At 36.0% G+C, this 21279-nt stretch overlaps 1 protein-coding gene across 6 annotated transcripts in view; it reads left to right on the top strand.

The window, feature by feature from the left end:
• epb41l3a (erythrocyte membrane protein band 4.1-like 3a) overlaps positions 1-21279 on the top strand; it is a 75562-nt gene that overhangs the window by 13550 nt on the left and 40733 nt on the right. Inside the window, exon 1 of one of the 6 annotated variants that reach the window (XM_053493987.1) lies at positions 2658-2737. The exons of the other annotated variants lie outside the window; for them this stretch is intronic. The gene's annotated coding sequence lies outside the window, so the exon portion shown is untranslated. Of the gene's footprint in view, positions 1-2657; positions 2738-21279 lie in introns of those variants that run through there. 6 annotated transcript variants of the gene reach the window in all.

The raw sequence follows: 21279 nt of genomic DNA, 5'->3' as shown, positions 1-21279 counted from the left end.
GTCAACAAACCTGAGTGATTAATGAGAGTGAGGAAGAAAACATTTACATACCGGGTTCACCAAAGTACTCTACATCCATGAGTCCCCCACATCTGCCCCTTTACCTGAGGCAAATCTATTCACAAAAATGCTTTGCTTAATAAATAGGTTTTTAGCCTGGACTTAAACTGTGAGACTGAAAATATATAATGCAAACAGACTCATGTAATTAATTAAAGAGAAACAGCAGTCTGTTTTACGTAGGACTTTAGGCCATTTGGAAAATTGTTTTTAAGTGCAGTCACAAAAACCATCAAATGCTATGATGTAACCAGGCTTTCATGAGACCCAGCCCAGGAAAGCAGGCCAAGATCTAACTCGGTGGTTGCAGTGCTGCAGTAATTAATTTAATTTAGAGTTACCAATTAATAACACCTTAGATGAATGCTTCACACAGCTCATGTCAAGACAGATCTTAACATCAACTTTTCAGAGGAGATGAGGAGGAGGATGATTCCTTGTTATGTCTGTGTGCTATGGAATCAAATTCATTATTGTCGATTTATTGTATTTTGGTTGCAATGTCAACCATACACTGATGCTAAAACTGTTTGTGGCAGTTAAAGTCCTAAACCTATCGTGGGAACTGTAGTCTTAAGCAATTATAGGATATTTAAAAATAAAAATAAATTGTGATCATAAGCCATTCTCATGGCTTTATTTATCTTAAGGATATATATATTGTGCAGATTCACCTCAGCAACTGTGAGTGGTGATCTTCCAAGTGATCACAACTCCAACCAGAATTAGGGAATCAGATAGAGTTACAGCATCTTCATTAAGTGCCTAACCAAGAACATCATAGTTTAAAGTAATTTAAGGTTTTATAATGTGATGTGAACTTTCCCATGCCTCTATGCTCATAAAATGACTCCCTCAATTTGGTTCCTGACTCCTTACAGTATGTGGTAATTCTTTCTATAGCCTGTGTCCAGCCCAAACTTACAGTACATGCAAATACAGTAACTCATGGCTGCTGGGACCTAGAAAATTTATTTCTTCCTATCGTCTGTCTGTCTCCAGGTCTCTGTATGACATGTTAATAACTGGTTCTTTCGATTTACAGCATATATGTTACACAGGGCACTTGGCCAAAAGCTTAAATATGCTCTATTTACTGATAATAAACGGAGAACTTCAGACACCTCATATTTGTGTGGAAAGAAACTGATTTTCTTTGTTTAAAAGAAAGAGGAGGACCTGGGGCCCTATATGGATTATAAAGGCTTCAACACTAACAACCCAAGACCAAGTCTTATAATTTCAGGCACCTCATGTCTCTCCCCAATTCAGGGCCCGGTCAGTAACTATCGAGGTGCAGTGGACACAACAAGCAATATTTTTTAAATTATATTTTAATTTATCTTAAAACTTAACAATTTTGACACTATTCAAGGCCATGCTTGACAGTACTGGCATCTCTGTTTCCTGGAATAAGGGTGTGGTGAACATTTAAAAAAACACTTTACAGTTTAGATCACACCCAAATTTGGTTTATCTACAGATACAGATACAGTTGTACCTTGGCATCTGATTTTAATCCATTCCAGAACCGAGTTCTTAAGGCAAAATGCCCTTTTGCAAAACGCATTTATCCCATAAGAAAATATTGTAAATGCAATCAGCCACCCACGAATATTACCATTATTACCAACTTCCAACATTATAATCATATTTTTGAATATGAAAGCAATCAAGACATCTGAAAAAGACATGTAAATAAAGTAAAATATGAAATAAATAGACATTAAACTTTACTTAGCCTTAATTTATGATTTCTCTTGGCATTAGCTACTTCATAAACGCAGTGGCTCCCTATGCTTTTTGCTACTGTACCTGCTGGCTAACGTACTTGCTAACATTCTTGGAACGCATGATGCTACAGTATGCCATTACTAAATCATGAACAAAATGCAAAAGAAACACGCTTCGCTTTCCACTGGCGCAAACAAATTTTAAATGGCTCCCGGATGTACGCGCTTAATAGCAACTAACTTGCGTGAGCCATTCACATCATTGGAAAGCCAAGAGATGTGAGTATGCCGCGAGTACGCTGAAACTGCTTTGTATACCGAGGCAACTTTCTTGCAAAATTTTAGTTCTTAAGGCGAAAATTCGTAAGGCAGGGCGTTTGTATGCTGAGGTACCACTGAAAGGATATGTGAATACTAAAAAAAGAAACATTGCCTGACACATCTACTATGAATAAATATTTTTACTACATTTACAAAGTCTGCTATCAGTTAATTTTTTTTTTAAATATATAAAACTCAGCACTTAGGTTAAGAAATATTCTAATAGTCGACTTGATTCGAAAAACTTGACGTGACATGATACAGTGAATGTAGCAGGCACACATTAAGCTCTGGTTTAGTGACTCAGCTGACTGATTTAACTCCTTGATTGCCAAATAGTACAATTAAACAGAGTGTTGTACAAGTTCAGTAGATGATGGAATTGATTGCGTGTATGATTCGGATTTGTTAAGTTAGTTGATGAGAAGAAAAAAAAAAACAGCCAAGAATCAAAGGATCTGTAGGGGCTCTGCTCTTCCAGCATGCTGCGCTGTCCCTGTGTGTGTGTGTGTGTGTGAGAGAGTGTGTGACCAGTGAGTTGGGCTGCTTCTGTGAGCAGAGAGAACACGAGGAGGCTGAGCACCGGGAAACCGCATCACATCACGGCGTTCACTGAATAACCGGTAAATATGAGGATTCCGCTGTTTTATTCCTCCCGCAGTGTGTGGATGCGGTTAAAATGCGCGGAAAGAGCAAAGTGAGAGCTTAGCATCTCTGTCTACAGAAGCCTAGACTAGTGTTTTTAGAGGAGAAAAACATACAGTAAAGAAGGTTATTGTGTTCAGGAAATTAGCAAAGGCTGTGAATAAGATACAGAACAGCGCATCGGGTTTTATTTCATTCGCGGTCGGGCGGAGGAGGCGATGTGTGTGTGTGTGTGTGTGTGTGTAGCACCGGGAAGGTTAAAATAAGGCATGGTCATTTGGAACAACCCTGAGATAGAGATTTTCAGGTGTGTTTAGAGGAGATGCTCGATTAGCATGAGGATGTGCTTTAGGCCGGTTGCTGTCCACACTTCCCCCCGTGCTGTGGATGCTGGGACAGCTGATGACTTGCGTTAAGTTGCCGGCCTCCTTCCTTCCCCTTTGCTTCTGCATTGCGGCGGGTGTGGTTTATGGTCTACAGCACTCCGTGCTTGCACACTGTACATCTGCCCTCAGTTACCCCCGACTGCTCCTAGCTTCCTCAGATCTTCCCGTGGTTTCTCCATGTGACTGCTTGTGATCCTTCCTTTAGATGCCAGAGATCTGCAGTGACACCCAGCAGAGCCAGGTGTTGATTTATAGGCTCAGAAAGGCCTTGCTTCTCTTTACAGACAGAGCAGAAACACTGCTCATTCAGCACGCATTATTCACCTTCATCTACCTGCTTCGCTTAACTTCATTTCTAACCGTATCCCTTTACCTTCGAATAGGAATGTGAATATAAATGATTAATATTTATTTATAATTAGTGTCATTTAAATCTACCCAACCCTGGTGCAGTCGATTGTGTCCCCTGTATTACAATTCCAGGTAACACAAATGCAAAAATGATGTCTTTTCTGAGCTTTTTCTTCGAGATACTTGTTAGTTGACACCACGCTGGAGACTTTTTTAAACCGAATACAGAATAAATGCTTTCAATTAAATGTCTTCATGTAGCCTGTGTACACATACTTATGTTTAGATTTACTATAATCAGTCTGTTTTTTTCTTTGTGTTCCTGGAATATTGTCAGTTGTGAACAAAGACACGCCCTACTACATGACTCAGAAGAATCACAGGCATTAGCATTAGCCCTACTGTAGTGAAGACTAATTCAACCGGGGGAGGTAGCATTTCTTACTGTATGCTGGTTGTAATGGCTTAATTACTTAATAGAGTTATGAGCAAAAAAAAAAAAAAAAGATCAAAGAATATTTTATCTACGGTTAAGGATTGAAGTCTGTCATGTCTTCTCAGAAGTCATGAGATTTACAGCTGTGCATAAATGATCTGATAAACCTGTGCAGTTTGCAGTGTGCGCTATTGTTTAGTCTGGGAATTATTGTTCTACTGGATATTATTATTATTATTCACAACTAACCCCTGGACAAGCATCTGTTTCTTCACATTTGGCTAATCATTGGCTAGTCATCGAATCAACTTTTTAAAGACAAAAATACTGAGACAGAGAGAAACAGATTGTTTTACTTTGTCAGGTCACATTCAGATTGTGTCCTAATCTTAATGGACATAATTTACAATAATATCATTGCAATAACCCCACTGAAATTTCCTACCTGGAAAATTGCAATGAAATGCCTATTAATGTTTAAAACAGCAACATAACATTTATTTAGTGATATATAAACATATTAATACTGCTTACCTATAGCCGTACAATCTACTTCTTAATGACTTTCCTTACAGTATATTTGAGTTTATAGTTTTACCTCCAAAAGTAATAAGTGTAAATGAATGTAATGTTCAGATGCTGCTTTGTGTACGGAACTGGCATGGTTCAGTTCCCGTATGTAAGAATGACAACTCTCAAAAAAATCAGTATTATGCGGGATTGAAATATATTTTTTTGTTTAAAGTTTCCCCTTGACAAACACCCAAATTAATTATACTGTATCCTCGAATTTCACTGAAAATCAGCGACTAAATGACAAGACGGGCAGATACTGTAGATCTCCACAGATTTATTTACATCTGTGCTTTGCCAAGTCCCTGGAAAACTGTTAAGTCACTGTGCTGAATATGAAGCTTCTATTTTACATGACAAACACTTAAAAGCAAAAATTGTTTATTAAAATTAGATTTAGTTTAAGAAGCCTATTTGTGACATTTCTGAGGGGCAGACACACCAGATATGTGCCCTGTCTACAGGCTAACTTAATCAGCTAGAACATAGGAAATTGAGCTTTCTCTTTCATGGATGTTTCTGCTGAATCTCATCCTGCTCATTTGATCAGTTCAGGAACTGATGGTGATTAGAATAGAGAGAGTTCAAACTGAGTACCTTCAAGGACTTTCAATTTCAGATGATGACATCCTCAGGAAGTGCCACCTTACAAATAAATTACTTAACGCACCAGCTGCTGCAGTGTGTTCCAGCTTTCTTTATACCACTTGTTTTTACAGTAAGTACAGACATTTAACCTATTTTCCCATGTTTGTTTTAACAGATTAATAGCCAGTATGTTTGTCAGCTGGGTAAACCCTTCACTTGGACTACATTTCTGCTAAAGTGGAATATGGGCTATAATGGCACACCCATCAATTTCTGTCATAGAATGCTGCCATCAGGTGGTTGTTGTTCTTACAATTTCATCACATAACAATGCAACCTTAAATTCAGAATGACAGAAAATAGTTTAATATGTATGTAATGTATGTGATAGAGAATTCCTTGTTTTTAAATGGCCATCCTCATACTATACATCCCACATGATTGTAAAAGTGTTAGAATACAGTGCCTGTCCAAAATAAACAGTTGCACACACTAAAACTTTATTGGCATGCATTTTGCATTAAATAGGGCATACTTTTACCAAAGCATTGCTTCAGCAATTTTGTTCAAGATCATCACATTTGTTTCCATCCAGAGTTGCACAATTTTATTTGATCTTGCATTGATGATGGGAGTGTCTAACCAATCCATAAAGACTTTAACAGCCCATCCCAAAGACTTTTATTGGGTTAAGGTCAGGACAGTATGGAGGCCATAATTTGAGCCCAATAACCATTGACATTTTCATCCTGGAATATGCCCATGCTATCAGGGAAGAAAATAAATATATGTGATAACCTGGTCATTCAGTGCATTCTGGTCATCAGCTAACTTAATTTTATCGCCACATATAATTTCTTTACCTAGACCTGACCAACTGAAGCAACCCTAGATCATAACACTGCCTCCAGAGGGTTGTACAGTGGACACTATGCATGGTGGGTATTTCCCTTCGTACCCTCATTTCACACTGTGTGGAAATGCTTTTACTTTAAACATGGCTGTACTTTCTGAATCTTCACCAAAGGTTTAAGTTATCTCTGCTCATGACCATGGTTGACCACATTTCTTCTGTAAAGTTGGTGGTTCACCACTATCCTAATAATGCATTGGTCATTTCATTATTCTTTGCTTGATTCAGGCCAACTGTTTGACTCTTGTGAAACACAGTAATTTTTTTCTCACACTGAGATACAGTGTCCAACATAACACTGTAACTTAACAGTTTAACTTTAGTAACTCACTGTATCTGTTAGGGTTAGAGGAATTGTTACCTGCTATATCACTGCACTAATTATTCAGTCAAAGACTTTTAAGTATTTGTGTATTTTTATCCAAATAGTGACTTCATTGAGTCGGATTGCATGTTGGGTGAAAGTAAAAGTTTGTTAAAAAATGTTATGGCAGCCATGTTGTTGTGCACAGATCTCAGGGGTAAAATAACCAAACTGTCATGGCTCAGGTCATGGCTCATGGCTAAAATGGCTCAGGGTTCATTTTTTAATTAAACTTAAACCTTTCTCTTTTACAACATTAACTAATTAAAAATTGACTTGATGATTATGACTAAATCATTGTCATAAACATTCTACCACATACTCATAATTACCATCAACTCTAGCTACAAACCTTCCTAAATTGAAATATTATTTCCCTTCACATATATCTCAACTAGAAATAATGTATTCGTTTTATATTGTAGTTACCCCAAAACTGGAAAATTGAAGTCTGACCCAATTCCAATTTTACTGAACCCCTGTCAGCCTCTATATCTGTAACCTAATGTACTCATGGAAAAATTAAATTACTGCCAAATCCTAACAATTACAAGAGAAGTGAGTAATCACTATTATATGCTTTATCAGCAAAATCCACCAGTCTTACCATGTAAGCTAACATTTACTTGCAGTATTTAAACACAAGGCTCATCATTACCTTTTTATTCAGTTGATCACATAATAATGTGAAATTATTCTGTAAGTACAGTATATAATTCACCGGTTAATTCATTGAGTTCTCTATTGCTTTTTCGTAATTACCGTCTTTGTATTAGGTTATTTAAACATTTTTTTTTAAACGTCTGCCTTCATCTCAATGTAGTGTGTAAGCACTCTTCTCTGTTTTGATGATGATGTGACTATGCAGAAGACATTTTAGCAGCAGGTACCTGATTACACACTGATTACGTTTGGCTTGGCTTTTAAATGTTAATATCCAACATTTTGAACCAATCATGAGAAAAGCACACTTGGCTAACAAGTTTTAAACATACTGCACTTGAAAAAATGATTACATTCACCAGTGTGTTTGATAATCTGGTGTAACATTAGTACGCGGTTTATATTTTTTAGATTCTTTAAATAGATATAAATGGGATATGCATTTAAAAAAAAAAAAATTCTCCCAGATTTCAACCATTTGTCTGCCATGTTTTCCCAGATTGCCTTGCATTTATTATTAGTAGAAGGTTGTTTGTTAGAAGTGCTTGATAGAAGTTTTTTTTAATTATCAGTTGCATTCAGATTGACCAGTTCATATGTAAAATTAATGCATGCCAGGAATAAAACAAACTCTAAAACAACTTCCATATGGGATCCACCTGGGATAAATCAGAGATGCTATTAGGAATCTCTCAATTTCCTGGTCATGATCCAAAGAGCCAGATCTGACTTAGGAAAGTAGTCTATCAAGGAGTAGCAGTGGTAAGCATATTTGGTTTTTATTCCTTTTTGTGTCATCCTAAATTGTGAAATCATTCTGTAGCATATGCTGTTGATGAGAACAGATAGAGAAGTTGTTTGTTTGTTATCACTTATATGAATTCCCATGGTGCATAATTATGTGTCAGAGTCAATGCAATGTTAATAACATTAATTAAAAATACATCACACTTGTAAATTGTTTATACACTTTGCCATCGTGTTCATTCATGTTTTTATAGATCAAAATTTAATGACCTCTTCAGCCTTGTTATATCTGATTTACTTTTCACTTTACTTTTGATATCTAGCCGGATTTTTATTGTTGGTGCACAAAATAAATCAATTTAACACATGGCACGACAAAGACATCAAACATTTTTTTTTATTTGTGTGAAGATGAAGTCTTTAAAAGTTTAACAGTTCTTGGAGTATGGGCTGCCTGCAGCTCCTTTCTATTGTTACCTACAGTACAAGCTCACAACTTTGTATCCAAGTGTTTTCCCAATTTTCTTTCTATACCTGAGACAGCCTGGTCACATTTAATTCACATCAGTGACATGTGATTTAGGGGATATAACATTTTATCTTAATTAATTAGTAATTGTAAAATCACCAAAACCAGGACTGCTTTGGAAAGTGAACTGGGTTTGTTGTTGAGGGAGGAATGCTGGGAGAAAGCCATAGACAGGATGCACTCCAGCACTTCCCTCGTCTGCCTCAGTCTTATTCAGTGAAAGATTTTGCACAGGCTCCATTTTTTCAAAGGCTGGCTGAAATCTATCCTGATGTTTAGGACAGATGTGATGGGTGTCATGCCTCTCCCCAAATTTCCCAAATTGACACAAGATCTGGACAGGTTTTTTCAGTATCATGTCAACTGTAGTTGGAGTACTGTCGACATGATATCCATTAAATGCTGTATTTGGTACTCCAGATGATTCAGTTCCATTGAGTTTTACACATAAAGATGTTATATCTTTCTCATCTTTGTTGCCCAGACTTTCAGGTTTTTACATTGGAAGTCCCTTCATTTCTCAGTGGATTAAAGATTTATTACTTTTTCTTACTATAGGCTGAAGAAGATTAAAAGGTTCTGAGAGGTTCAACTGAGACATTATTTTGCAAACGGCATTATCGGTCATTTCTTATTTTTCGAATTTAAAGGTATTGCCTTGAATATTTGAACTAGGTCATGCATCCCTGCAAAGTGTGTATGACCTGTCTAATGCACACAGGTCTGTGTGTCATCCGTCTGAGCCGGGGGACTGTGGGGTCTGTGTGTTTGTGTGTGTTTTTGGTTGTGCTCTTGGGGTCCTTTACATTTTTTTTCTTTGTTATATAAAAATAATATACTTTATTCAGAAAATTTCTTTAAATTTTTCTATATAATGACTGTTCTCTAAAAATAACTTGAAAAAAAAAATTTAAAGAAGTTATTATTGTAGTAAGCTAAACCACAGATCGGTTAAAATTTCTGATCAGATTGATCATGATGTATTGACTAGTTTTATGTCAGCAGCTCGAACATTAGTGCCAGCTGTTATAAATGTTAATTACACAAAAAATAACATATTAAAAGGAGTGCCTAGATATACACCTGTAATTTACCTGTAATTTATATTTTTTGTGTAATTAACATTTATAACACAACTTCAGGTGGCACTGACTCTCTGCATTTAAATGTATTTATTGAGAAGTTAATTCATTTTTTAACTAATCCTTAACATCCTTTAATCCCTTAACCTTTCCTTTTCTGTAAATTAATTTAATTATTATTTAGTATCTCTACATATCTACATTATTTATACAACAGTACTGTTCTTATTTTTCCATTTTGTATCTAGCTAACATTAATTTTAACTAATACATGGGGAAAAATGGCAGTACTTACATTATGTTTTATGTGCTGTCAGAGGGCCGAAAATCCCCTTCCTTGGGTTAAGAAAACAGTTTTATGATGTGTAGGATAGCTAAGTTAAGCAATTTTTCTTGTTTGTGATCGCCTCAAGGTCATGACCCTGACCAAGATCATATTCACATCCTCCTTTTCTTTGCGAACTTGACAAAAACTAGTCTCACTGGTTAACTTTAAAAAAAAACAGAGTTCATTGACATAGAAAAGAACTCTTAGTTATGAGCTATTGTATTTTTGCTTGACACACAGTATGCTTTGGTTCAGATTGCTTAATTTAAAACTCTCCACCTACAGTACCTTTATGCTTTCAAGAATGTGTTACAGTATGTTCCAGTTTATAGCTAGAAATGCCAAACATGCTTTAAGGCAGGCTTAACTTTAATTGAACTTCAATCTATTTTGTACTATTTTTAGCTTGTATCAGTAACTATCCCTCGCAGTAAATCATATTAATCTGCACGTTAATACATCTTGAGGCTGTATTTTCCTTACACTCAGCTTTCAAATCCAATGGAATCACATACATCAGTGGAACGGTACAACAAAAAAAAAACCCACTGCTTAGTACTGTATACAAGCCAGTGCATTCACTGCTTTAAATAGGCCTCATCAATGCAAACAAGCTTAGAATTTAAATTTTAAAGAATAAGCCTTAATTATGAAAGAAAGAGGCATCATGTCTACGCGTTTAGCAGTACAACTGTTAATGTTTTTGGTTTTAAACTCAAATGATCATGCTGTTGTAAGTCTTTTACCTTAACTCCTGTTGATGTATGAGTTGTTCCAACCTTCACTTAAGTGGACTCTTTAGTCTCCACAGGAGGTACTCTTCATTTCCTCTAGACTGAAAGGGGCACATGAGGCACATTTAAAGAGAGACCAGATGCGGTATGGTTTTGTGGGTAATTGGTTGAAGCACGTCCAAGCTCAGTGTGGCTTTGTCTTTAAAATAAAAGCTTACAGGGAGAGAGATTTTTAAAATAAGATCTTTGGCACTAAGCAGCCTGATGTCTTTTTTGAAAATAAAATATGTGCACTCTGATGTAAAGTGGTGAGGTAACAAGATGAAATTGTATTAAGAAGAAATTGCAGTTTGCATGGATGAATTTAATCTGAGCATCAACATAAAACAATTATTATATGATATTTCTGGAAGCATGTAGGTGTATGTTTCACATGTCATTCATTTTATACTGCAACATGTTATACTGAAACTGTTTCCTAAGGAGTATCTACAGCTAATGTAAAAGCGAGGAAATCAATTTTGCACACTAAAATTTATAAAATCTGAAATTAATTAATTGGTATGCAATTATATAATATAATATGCATATGTTTGGCTATATCACTATAAACATTTATAAAACATTTATTTTAACCAGACATTGCCTAAAGAACAATGTACCATCAGATCATCCTAGTTTGGGAATTGACATTAATTAGCACCTCATGACTGGTAGTACAGAACCGCAGTTATACAAGCTGGCTGGGACTTGTCACTAAGCTGCTCAAATTAGCGGTGCAATTACCTTAAGGATCTGTCTTCTGACACATTCATTTACATACCCAAGGTTTGTCCACCAGATACAGGATTAAAGTTTTAATCAAATTATATAATTAATAATATATAATAATCTAATTTATAGGGAGTTACTGAAAGTACATGTGTAGTAGTATGTATTGGATCCATGTATTGTATTTATTGCGTTAACTACTTTTTGAACTTTTTTTTATTTTTATTTAATATTTTAAGTTTAAGTCCAGTATCACACAACAGGGCATAAATCCTTCCAGAACAGGAACCATTACCTTATACACAGAATAATATATTGTGCAGCCCTGGTTCAAGAGTTCACTCTGGATGAGTTTTACATGCACAGGGTTTTGACTGTGAGCTATTTATATGAGCATGAGTGTATGTTTTCCATGAAGACTGCAAAGCACTTCAGTACGTCATTCTGGGTCAGGGCTACAAATGTGCAGCGCATATAAGAGAATTTGATCTGTGCTGCATAATTAGAAAATTTGCTGTGGGACTACCACTGTACACGATCAATATTAGAAACCATAACAGGAAATAAATTATTGGTTTTTGTACAGTTTATAGGTATAAGCTAAAACCTACAGTACTGTATGTTGCTCATGATCAAGTAGAACATTTTTTTACTTGATGTGGGTGGAAAAAACTAACTGCCAACAAAAAAGTACTGTGTACTCATTAATGAACTATAGTCTCTACACAATCACCAGCCGTAATATTAGGAACAACTGTATTTCATAAATGCATGCAGGTTCAGGTAAAGAGCTTCAGTAAATGGACAGATTTTAGCAATAGAGAAACCATGTGATCTCAGTGACTATGCTGGTTTGATTATTTCAGAACCCCTTGATCTTCTGGCATTTTCACATTTTTTTTTCTCAGAGTTGTATAAAACATCGAACAAATCCTTTGATCGCCAATTCTGTGGAATCCTGTTAATAAGCAGACATGGAAACCCCCAGCTTTAGAAAGTAGAAGTTCTGTTACATATTTGTTCCATTCATTAACTAAATGGAAATGGACATGGTTAGAGCTGCATTACAATTGAAATTGATGTTCAGCTCAATTCACTTTTATATATAGCGGTTTTAACAGTGGTCAGTAACAGTGCCACAAACCTGCTTTAAAGATCCTTATGTTTACAATCAATATGTTCCAATTATCTAATCACAAAAGGGTGCAATTTATAATACTGTAGGTAATATACATAGTGCATAGTCAGAAATTTATGTAGGGCTTGTCAGTAATGTAAGCATTTTTTTAATAACTTTTAAGGTGCTATTTAAATAAGTTTTGGCTAACATTCTTTTAATATTATAATTTGTGCCATATTTGCTGTTAACCTACCTGTAGATGGTAAATGCGATTGAATATTAAAATCCACATTTAATCATTACATAACTCAGTTTAAATCGCAATTTTTTAAAAAAATCATTAAATGTTTTTAAATTATATATATATATATATATATATATATATATATATATATATATATATATATATATTTATCTGAGATATGGTAATGTTTTTTTCCCTGTCTTGACCTACAAATGGAGAGAGCACTGTCAATACTTAAAATGTCAGTTTAAGAAATTAACTCGCTACAATTTTGTCAAGATCACAAATATGATAGTATTTGTAGAACTCCACTGTATAAAACCCGCTGTTCTCATATAGGGTCATCAGATTTTCTCCCAACTACTCTGAGGAGCCTCTTGGGGTCTGCTTTGGTGTCTGGCCTTTGGATGTTGGCAGCGGATCCTTTAGGTCCTGTGGGTTGCAGGCTGGGACCTTGAGACTTGTTTGTCCAGCACATTCTATGGGTGCTCAGTCAGATTGGGATCTAGGGAATTTGGGGACTGCCTCAGGCTCTCTGCCTGTTGGGAATCATGCGAGATGGGCTGTGGTGCACTGGGTGATTTGGTGCCTTTCTATAGTGGCCAGCATTTACTTTTTTTTGTGATTTGTGCTGCATTGGCTTTTCTGTGGGATCAAAACATACGGACTGGCCTTTTGTCCTTGCGGGCATGGATGAGCCTTGGGTTCCCGTGATTCTTTTCACTTGTTTACTGGTATGCAATTGATAATTGTTTTGTGTGTTAATGTTTTGTGGTGTTAATGTTATGTGGTGTGTTAATTATTTTATTTTGACCGGTTTGTGCGGTTCAACAGTGGTTCTCAGGGGGTCTGTGTTCATATGTCTGCTATCAGCTTTGAGATAGCCATCATACCCTAACAGCTCTAGCGTGAACAAATGAATGTGTAACACACGCACCCTTGCTCACTTTTGCCAGCTGTTCTGGCTCAGCACGAAAAGCCTATATACTGGCTTCGGATCTCATGTTCTAATTATAGTCCTCTGTGCATGGGTGGTAAGGAGCACAGCATATTCAGCGAGACCTTCTCTATTGCAGCCCATAGCAGCTGCGAACCTGCCGTACATCAGTGTTTAATGCGGAGTGTAGCTATTCTTAGATCACTGATGGGAGGAACTTGGTCCACTGCCGAATGTATGTCGTTTCAGTGAGTTGTTTTTCTACTGAATTTGCGCTGTGGTTGGATTATTGAAATGTGCACTGGCTGTAAGCATACTAGTTCTGTCCATTGGGATTGTTGCTATGCTTTAACGCAAAGCTTTAAATTGACTCAAACTGTGAAACTGGATAGACGTAGAATAGCACAGCTGAGACCTGATTTACTGATGCGCTACACATTTTCCAGGCTATGTCACTGCGGCAATAAGCAAGTGATATGAATTTGCTGCTTTTCGGAAGTTTTACTTCAAATGCATGTTCTAAGTTTAACGAAAGCCTGTGTTTAAATGCATGAACACAGTGGATGTTTTTTCAGTGGTGTTACTCAATACTTTGCAATGCTCTACTTTTGAATGTAATAGTGATGTAACCCGTATCTGTTTTGTGCATCTGTTTAGTGCTTGAAATATGAATATAATATGTTATATTCATATGGGTTGGATGGTAAAAAAGGCAGATTTATTATAACATATTATGACATATCAATATGCATTCTGGAAAGACTGACAAACACTGGAATGAACCCCATCTAAAGAAATGCAAACATTTGTCTCATTTGTTCATTAATCTTGCTTGTGCAGCTATTATTTTTTGCGCTCCATATTTTCTAATGAATTGGTACTGCTTCCCAAAGTATAAACAACCTAGTAACCTAGTTTAAACCACTGTGACACTGTCTACCCTAGTGCCTCAAGTCCTTTGCCTTTTGTCATAGAAGTTCTAAGATTCTAGCCTGCTTATGCCTAAATAAAAAATAACAATCCTTTTATTTGGGCATCTTTTAGTACTGTCCCATGGTATCCCAGTGCCGATGCACACCTTCAGTCCCAACCAGATGCAGATGCCCTGCTAGCCTTCCTGGCAATAATAATAATCATAACTATCATCATCATCATCATCATCATCATCATTATCATTATTAATTAATTAATTAATTTATTTATATATTATTATTATTATTATTATTATTATTATTATGTATCTCCTATTTGCATCTATTTAGATTATTTTTATTTGTTAATTCATAACTTCATCTTTATTCTAAGACCATATATTTTACTAATTTAAATCAAACAGATTTTCAGATTTAGGCTTTCTGGTCTGTTGCGATGTTCCCTACATTGGTGCAGTGAATATTGTAATGTGTTTATATTTGATCCTTTGTTGATGTGCCTATAGTTCTGCCTAAGAATGCATTTAATAACTTAAAGTTTTAAGAAGTTCATCCTAGCTCCCTCCTGAGTTTAGTAATGAGGTAGGTTTAGACATCATCATTGAATCTGTAGGCAACCTGATCTATGTTTCATATCCATAAACAGATAATAGATTGTATTCGATTTGATAAGTGAGGTCCTAATCATACGATGTGGAGCATTTGTGTACTCCCAAGCTTCAAAATTCTTTTAAACATATAAATTCAAGCATTAAAGATAACATTTATCGCATGGATGCAATAAATGTGTTTTCTAGCATGATATATTACAGAATGGCACCTGAATATTCATCTTAAAACTCTATAACTGATTCTCATGCCTCTTGAAGACCATCTCCTTTGTGTAGTCATCATTCTTAGAGATATATTTATCTTTCTCCAAGGAATTAAAATAGTAATTCTGGTAGAGGAAAAGGAAACGCAGCTGTTGGCTTCCTTTTTGCTCTCTTTGATGCTGCGTCAAAATGTGATGAAGAGACTGTCTTCAGTAGGCTGGTGCTTTAATCTTTCTCCATCAGTCTCCTGGGCTCCGACTTCTATCTTTCTTTACTTCTCTTCCACTACCATACACACTGTTTGATCTGTGTTATTCTCTCTCTCTCTCTCTCTCTCTCTCTCTCTGTCTCTCACAAACACAAACACTTTCTCTCTTTTTCTTTCTTTCTCTCTTTCTCTCTCTCTCCGTCATGTCTATCATGTTTATTACATAAAGTTCAGTTTGTTTGAAAGCATGTATGACACTGAATAGGATATTTCTCTATTTCTAATTTCATCTTGCTTCTTTATCACTAAGATATTTCTATGTTTTTAACATCTATGTTGATTGATGAAGACAGGCTTTTAAAGACTTCTGCACTTAATGATGTGTTTTTTTCTTTTAATAGATTACTCATGTTGAGTGTTTTTTTATGGATGAAGCTGAAGCAGCCTTTATTTTCACACACTTATAGTGAAAGTCTTTTTCGGATATCCCAGTTTGGTAGGAGCTTGGGGTCAGCCATAATACAGCACTACTGGAACAGAGAGGGTTAAAGGCCAAACCGGAGCAGGTTGTCAGTGCTGGGGCTTGACCCCCAACCTTATGTTTAGTAACCCAAAGCCTTAACCCCTGAGCCACCACTGCACAGTCAAGTGGTAGAGAATGAAAGAGATTGCTACTATACAACATCTTACTTAACTTTGGAACATATGACCTTATTTTATATTGTCTTATAAAAAATGGCTAACATAGTACAGTATTTATCGAAAGTACTCCTGATGTGATGACAGAAATCTGTAAGCTATGTCATGCTACTGTAGTTAACTAACAATACATAATGATAGTGATTTAATTTGTGATTGTCTGTTTGCATTAAGTCTAGTCATATTTCTCCATTGTGGTCACATATACGTTATATTTAGGTGGCACGTTGGCTTAGTGTTTAGCACTGTTACCTCAGACCTCCAGGGTTTTCCCTGTGCTTGGTGGCTTTCCCTTTCGGTACTTCGGCTTCCTCTTCAAACACTTGTATTGTAATTTGACTGGGTTTTCCAAATTGGGTTGTCACCTGATCCACGGTGTACTCCACTTTGTGCCCTGAGTTCCTTGGGTTGGGCTCCTGGCCAACCCTAACCCCACACAGTATACAGTAAGCAGTATAGACAGCAATATGAATAGATGGATAGTAATATTTAGTAAAAATAAGCATATGCTGTGTTTTTTTTTTTCCTATTTATGTAATTCCCATTTTCTGACTGAGGAAAATCTTTTATTAGCCTAGAAGTGGAAATTGTATAAATTTTGGGTATTTGGGAAATTTTGAACAGTCCAGAAATCTTAATACCATACCAGCCTAAGTATGATGATTATTATTTTTTAATTATTATATATATTTTTTTTTTATTTTTAACTTTTTTTTTTATTTTTAGATGAGGACAATAGAATGTGTCCTGTTGATGGAAACTTAATAATTACAATGGACTTTAAATGTTGATTTATAAAGATGAATCCCCTCACATTTTAATTTGTCTATTTCGGTGACTAAACTATCTTACAGCCTAAGCTTAAAGTTAAAAGATCAAGATGTTTTCAGAGTTTTCAATCACATGAACTGTATGTCTAGGGTCATGCTTGTTTAGGCACTAAATGTTTAGGCTTGTTTCTTCCAACGAGTACATGCACTTCATATTTCATGTGCTGTTTGAAAACCGTTTTCTTATTAAATTTCTCTTTTTCTAATGTCAATACTTTTGCTGCATTTTTTTTTGCCAAGTCCAGCTGTTCAACGTGGACTGAGCCCTCTGGAGTGGATGAAAGCAATTTGTTTGATGTGTATTGACGTCTGCACTGGTTACTATGGAAATGTAGTCCATTAAGCTGCTCCCATTCACATGTGTAGTAGTGATGACGTGGGGAGCTTATCATAGCATTGCTGCTGGTCATGCCACAGTGTGGTCCAATGTGAGTGTGACCTACTTTAAAGTGTAGACACACATACATACGCATACACACAACACGTAAACAGGCACAGGAATAAAGTGACAGTTCCTAAGGTGAGAACGTGTATTCTCTGGGGCTGGCTTATGCATTTTTTTTGTTTCATGTGAGAAAAACATGTAGTTACTGAAGCAGAACAAGATGCTTATTGACAAGTCTTTAAGGGATAGCAGACTGGATTTAGATAAGGATTTGCAAAGAGCTTTACTGGCAGGCTGCATGGTTAATCACCCATTAATCAAAAAATAACAGCTTTGAGGTGCAATGAATTTTTGTGCAGTACAACAATAAAAGTCAAACTCAAAGTGCTAAAGCATTTTTCTATTAATATACACAGCTGTAGGGATTTTAAACATTTTTAGTTATTCTATAAAACAACCTTGCATGTCTATACTGACAAGCACAAAAGTTAATTCTGAACCATCTGTCGTGGAACCTTTTTTCATCCCATAACCTATCAGCCATAATTGATCTACATTTCTATGCTTGCAAAAACCGCAGACATTTTGTTTTTGTAGATTTGGTGTACATAGTTGAGTGCTTTCTAAAGTTAATTTTGAGATACTGTACATATAATTTAGGGACTTGTGTTTGATAAATTGATTATTTGAGTACAGTGGAACCTTGAATTGCAAGAAATTGGTCTGCAAGACTTTTGCAATTAAAAAAATTAATTTTAACTTAATAAACGAGTGAGGTCTTGATATTCAAGATGCGCTACAGGATTATAGGTAATCTTCTGCCATGCTAAGTCTCAGTGCATGTGCGTCACTTGTATAGTTAAGATCCGTGCATATGTACTGTTTATTATAACATTGTGACCATGTGTCTGCGCGTGTGTGCGTAAAGCAAAAAAAAAAAAAAGTGTAGAGAGGTTCTTTGTTAAAAATCTAATTTCTACAGTCTATCTCTGTCAGAAAGCAGTGATTCCATTACTGTGTGCGTGTGCGCGAGTGTCATTAGATAGGTTCCTTGTAAAAGAAGTTTCCCGACAGAGCAGTGTTTCCATTAGTGTGTGTGTGTGTTTGTGTGCACATGCATGCCCCTCCTTCCTCTTGCCCTCTCACATACACACAGTAATGGAAACACTGCTCTGTCAGGATTCTTTTCAAAGGTAAAGTGTAGGTTAATTAGTTTTATTTTTTACGGTAAATTTTGTATTAATTATTTTTATATGATTCTTTTGGCTTGTATAACAAATCATCATCATTATTTCTTATGGGCAAAAATTAATTTTGACATGTAAGTGTTTTGATATACAAGCACGCTTCCGTAACGAATTATGCTTTCAGTCCAAGGTTCCACAGTACTTAATAAATTTAGTCATATTGGACAACATCTGAACCTACATTTATTTGTTGGGTTTTCACAAAACAACTGAAATGGATAAAAAAAAATCTATAGCTCTGTCTCACTCAATGAGAGAAAAAATGGGTAAAAGCAGTGTGAACAGCAGCTTAAACAATATAGCCTAAAATGTATAGTGCCCAAACTAGATGTTTTGTATTATAAAGTTATTATTAAGCTTTACTTAATTAATTAAGCCATACAGGTGGAAATCTGAAGAGCCACCTGTCAATTACAACCAGTGTTTATATAATTTATAATGTGTTGAATGGAACACATACAAATTTTCAAATGCATAAAAAATATAAAGGTTTAATAATATCATTATAAATAGAAAAAAAAATTAAGCTAGTTGGCATCATATTATCAACCTAAAACAATGCTTTCCTTTAAGCTTTTGCTGTAAATGCTAGGGTAGAGAAAAATCAAACATATTAAATGAAACACTTGGAATTTAATTATTATGCTGATTATGCATTATTATGAAGAGAAGATCATAAAGTTCATAAATGGAGCAAAAAAATGGTTTGCTCATTAGCAAGTTCAAATACAATGCTTCAAAATAAACCATTTGTTTAATAATGTCTCCTTCATTTAGTATGTTAAATACTTGCATAACAAGAAAAATTATTTTACAATAAGTTACAGCCTATCAGTATAACAGTACAGTGGAACCTTGGATTATGAGCATGATTGTGTGAGTGATTGTAATGAGTGTTTGCGTGTGTGGCATGATGTCCAATGACGCACAGAAACAAAGAGCAGGCTAAGCCTTGAGCAGAGAGAGAAAATGGATTTTTAACTTTCGGTTTTAAAACAAGAAGCGCAGACGTGATACATGATACTCGGTACACGTAAACCAAGACATTTTACAAGTCAAAATTTATTATAAAAACTTTGCTCGCAGAACACTTGCAAAACGCGTTACTCGCACTTCACTGTATAAGTTAAACATACAGGAGCATTACTTGTCACTTCTATTGAACTCACCTGAGTGGTTCAATCAGTCTGTCATCAGACAAATGTAAGATGAATGAGTAATAGATGGCTACCCTTTTGAACATGATTTGAGCTTTATACATTGTGTGACAGAGATTGGCTCTGACAGCTCAACTGAAAGAAATTTAACTGAGCCATGAGTTCAAAGACTCAAGACATCTCGGGTATAATGCCCTAATTTAGTCATGTCCAATTCTCACCTATCTTGTTAGGGCACTCCTCCATCAGTGGCAGCTCCCAAACAGGGTTGCATGTCTGCAGTACTGTGGTGTCACCAGCTCAATCTGTGTTCCTCAAGATCATGTTCAGAAATTTGGACCAGAAGTTTGCAGTTCACTTGAGAATTACATACAGTGGAGGAAATAATTATTTGACACCTTGCTGATTTTGTAAGTTTGTCCAATGATAAAGAAATGAAAAGTCTCAAAACAGTATTAATTTAATGGTAGGTTTATTTTAACAATGACAGATAGCACATCAAAATAAAAAAAATAAAAAAATAATTTTAAATAAAAGATAGAAACTGATTTAAATGTCATTAAGTGAAATAAGTATTTGAACCCTCTAACAAAAAAAGGCTTAAAACTTAGTGCCAAAACTCTTGTTTGCAAGCACAGAGGTCAAACGTTACTCGTAATTCATGACTAAGTTTGCGCACATTTTAGGAGGAATTTTGGTCCACTCTTATTTGCAGATCATCTTTAAATCACTAAGGTTTCGAGGCTGTCTCTGTGCAACTTTGACCTTCAACTTCCTCCATAGGTTTTCTATTGGATTAAGGTCCGGAGACTGACTAGGCCACTCCATGACCTTAATGTGCTTCTTCTTGAGCCACTCCTTTGCTGTACAGTATGTTTTGGATCATTGTCGTGCTGGAACACCCATCCACGACCCATTTTCAGTTTTTTGGCAAAGGGAAGGAGGTTGTCGCTCAGGATTTTACGATACAGGTCTCTGTCTATTTTCCCGTTGATGCGGTAAAGTTGTCCTGTGCCCTTAGCAGAAAAACACCCCCAAAGCAAAATGTTTCCACCTCCATGTTTGATAGTGGGAACTGTGTTTTGAGGTCATAGGCAGCATTTTTCTTCCTCCAAGCGAGTTGAGTTAATGTCAACGAGCTTAATGTTGGTCTCATCTGACCACAGCACCTTCTCCCAGTCACTCTCTGAATCATTCAGCAAACTTCAGATGGTCCTGCACATGTGCCTTTTTTAGCAATGTTTGTATTGGAAACACTTTTAATGTGTTTCCAATAGTTTTCTCTGTGACTGTGGTCCCAGCTACTTTGAGGTCATTAACTAACTCCTCCCATGTAGTTCTAGGATGATTTCTCACCTTTCTCAGAATCATTGACACCCACGAGGTGAGATCTTGCGTGGAGCCCCATTCCAGCCTTGTGCAGGTCTAAAATTTTGTCTCTGACATCCTTGGACAGCTCTTTAGTCTTGGAGTTTGGAGTC

Source organism: Clarias gariepinus, chromosome 4 (genome assembly GCF_024256425.1).
Source record: "Clarias gariepinus isolate MV-2021 ecotype Netherlands chromosome 4, CGAR_prim_01v2, whole genome shotgun sequence".
In the NCBI taxonomy this organism is placed as follows: Eukaryota; Metazoa; Chordata; class Actinopteri; order Siluriformes; family Clariidae; genus Clarias; species Clarias gariepinus.
Note: the sequence above shows the minus strand (reverse complement) of the source record. Positions and strands in the feature narration are given on the sequence as shown.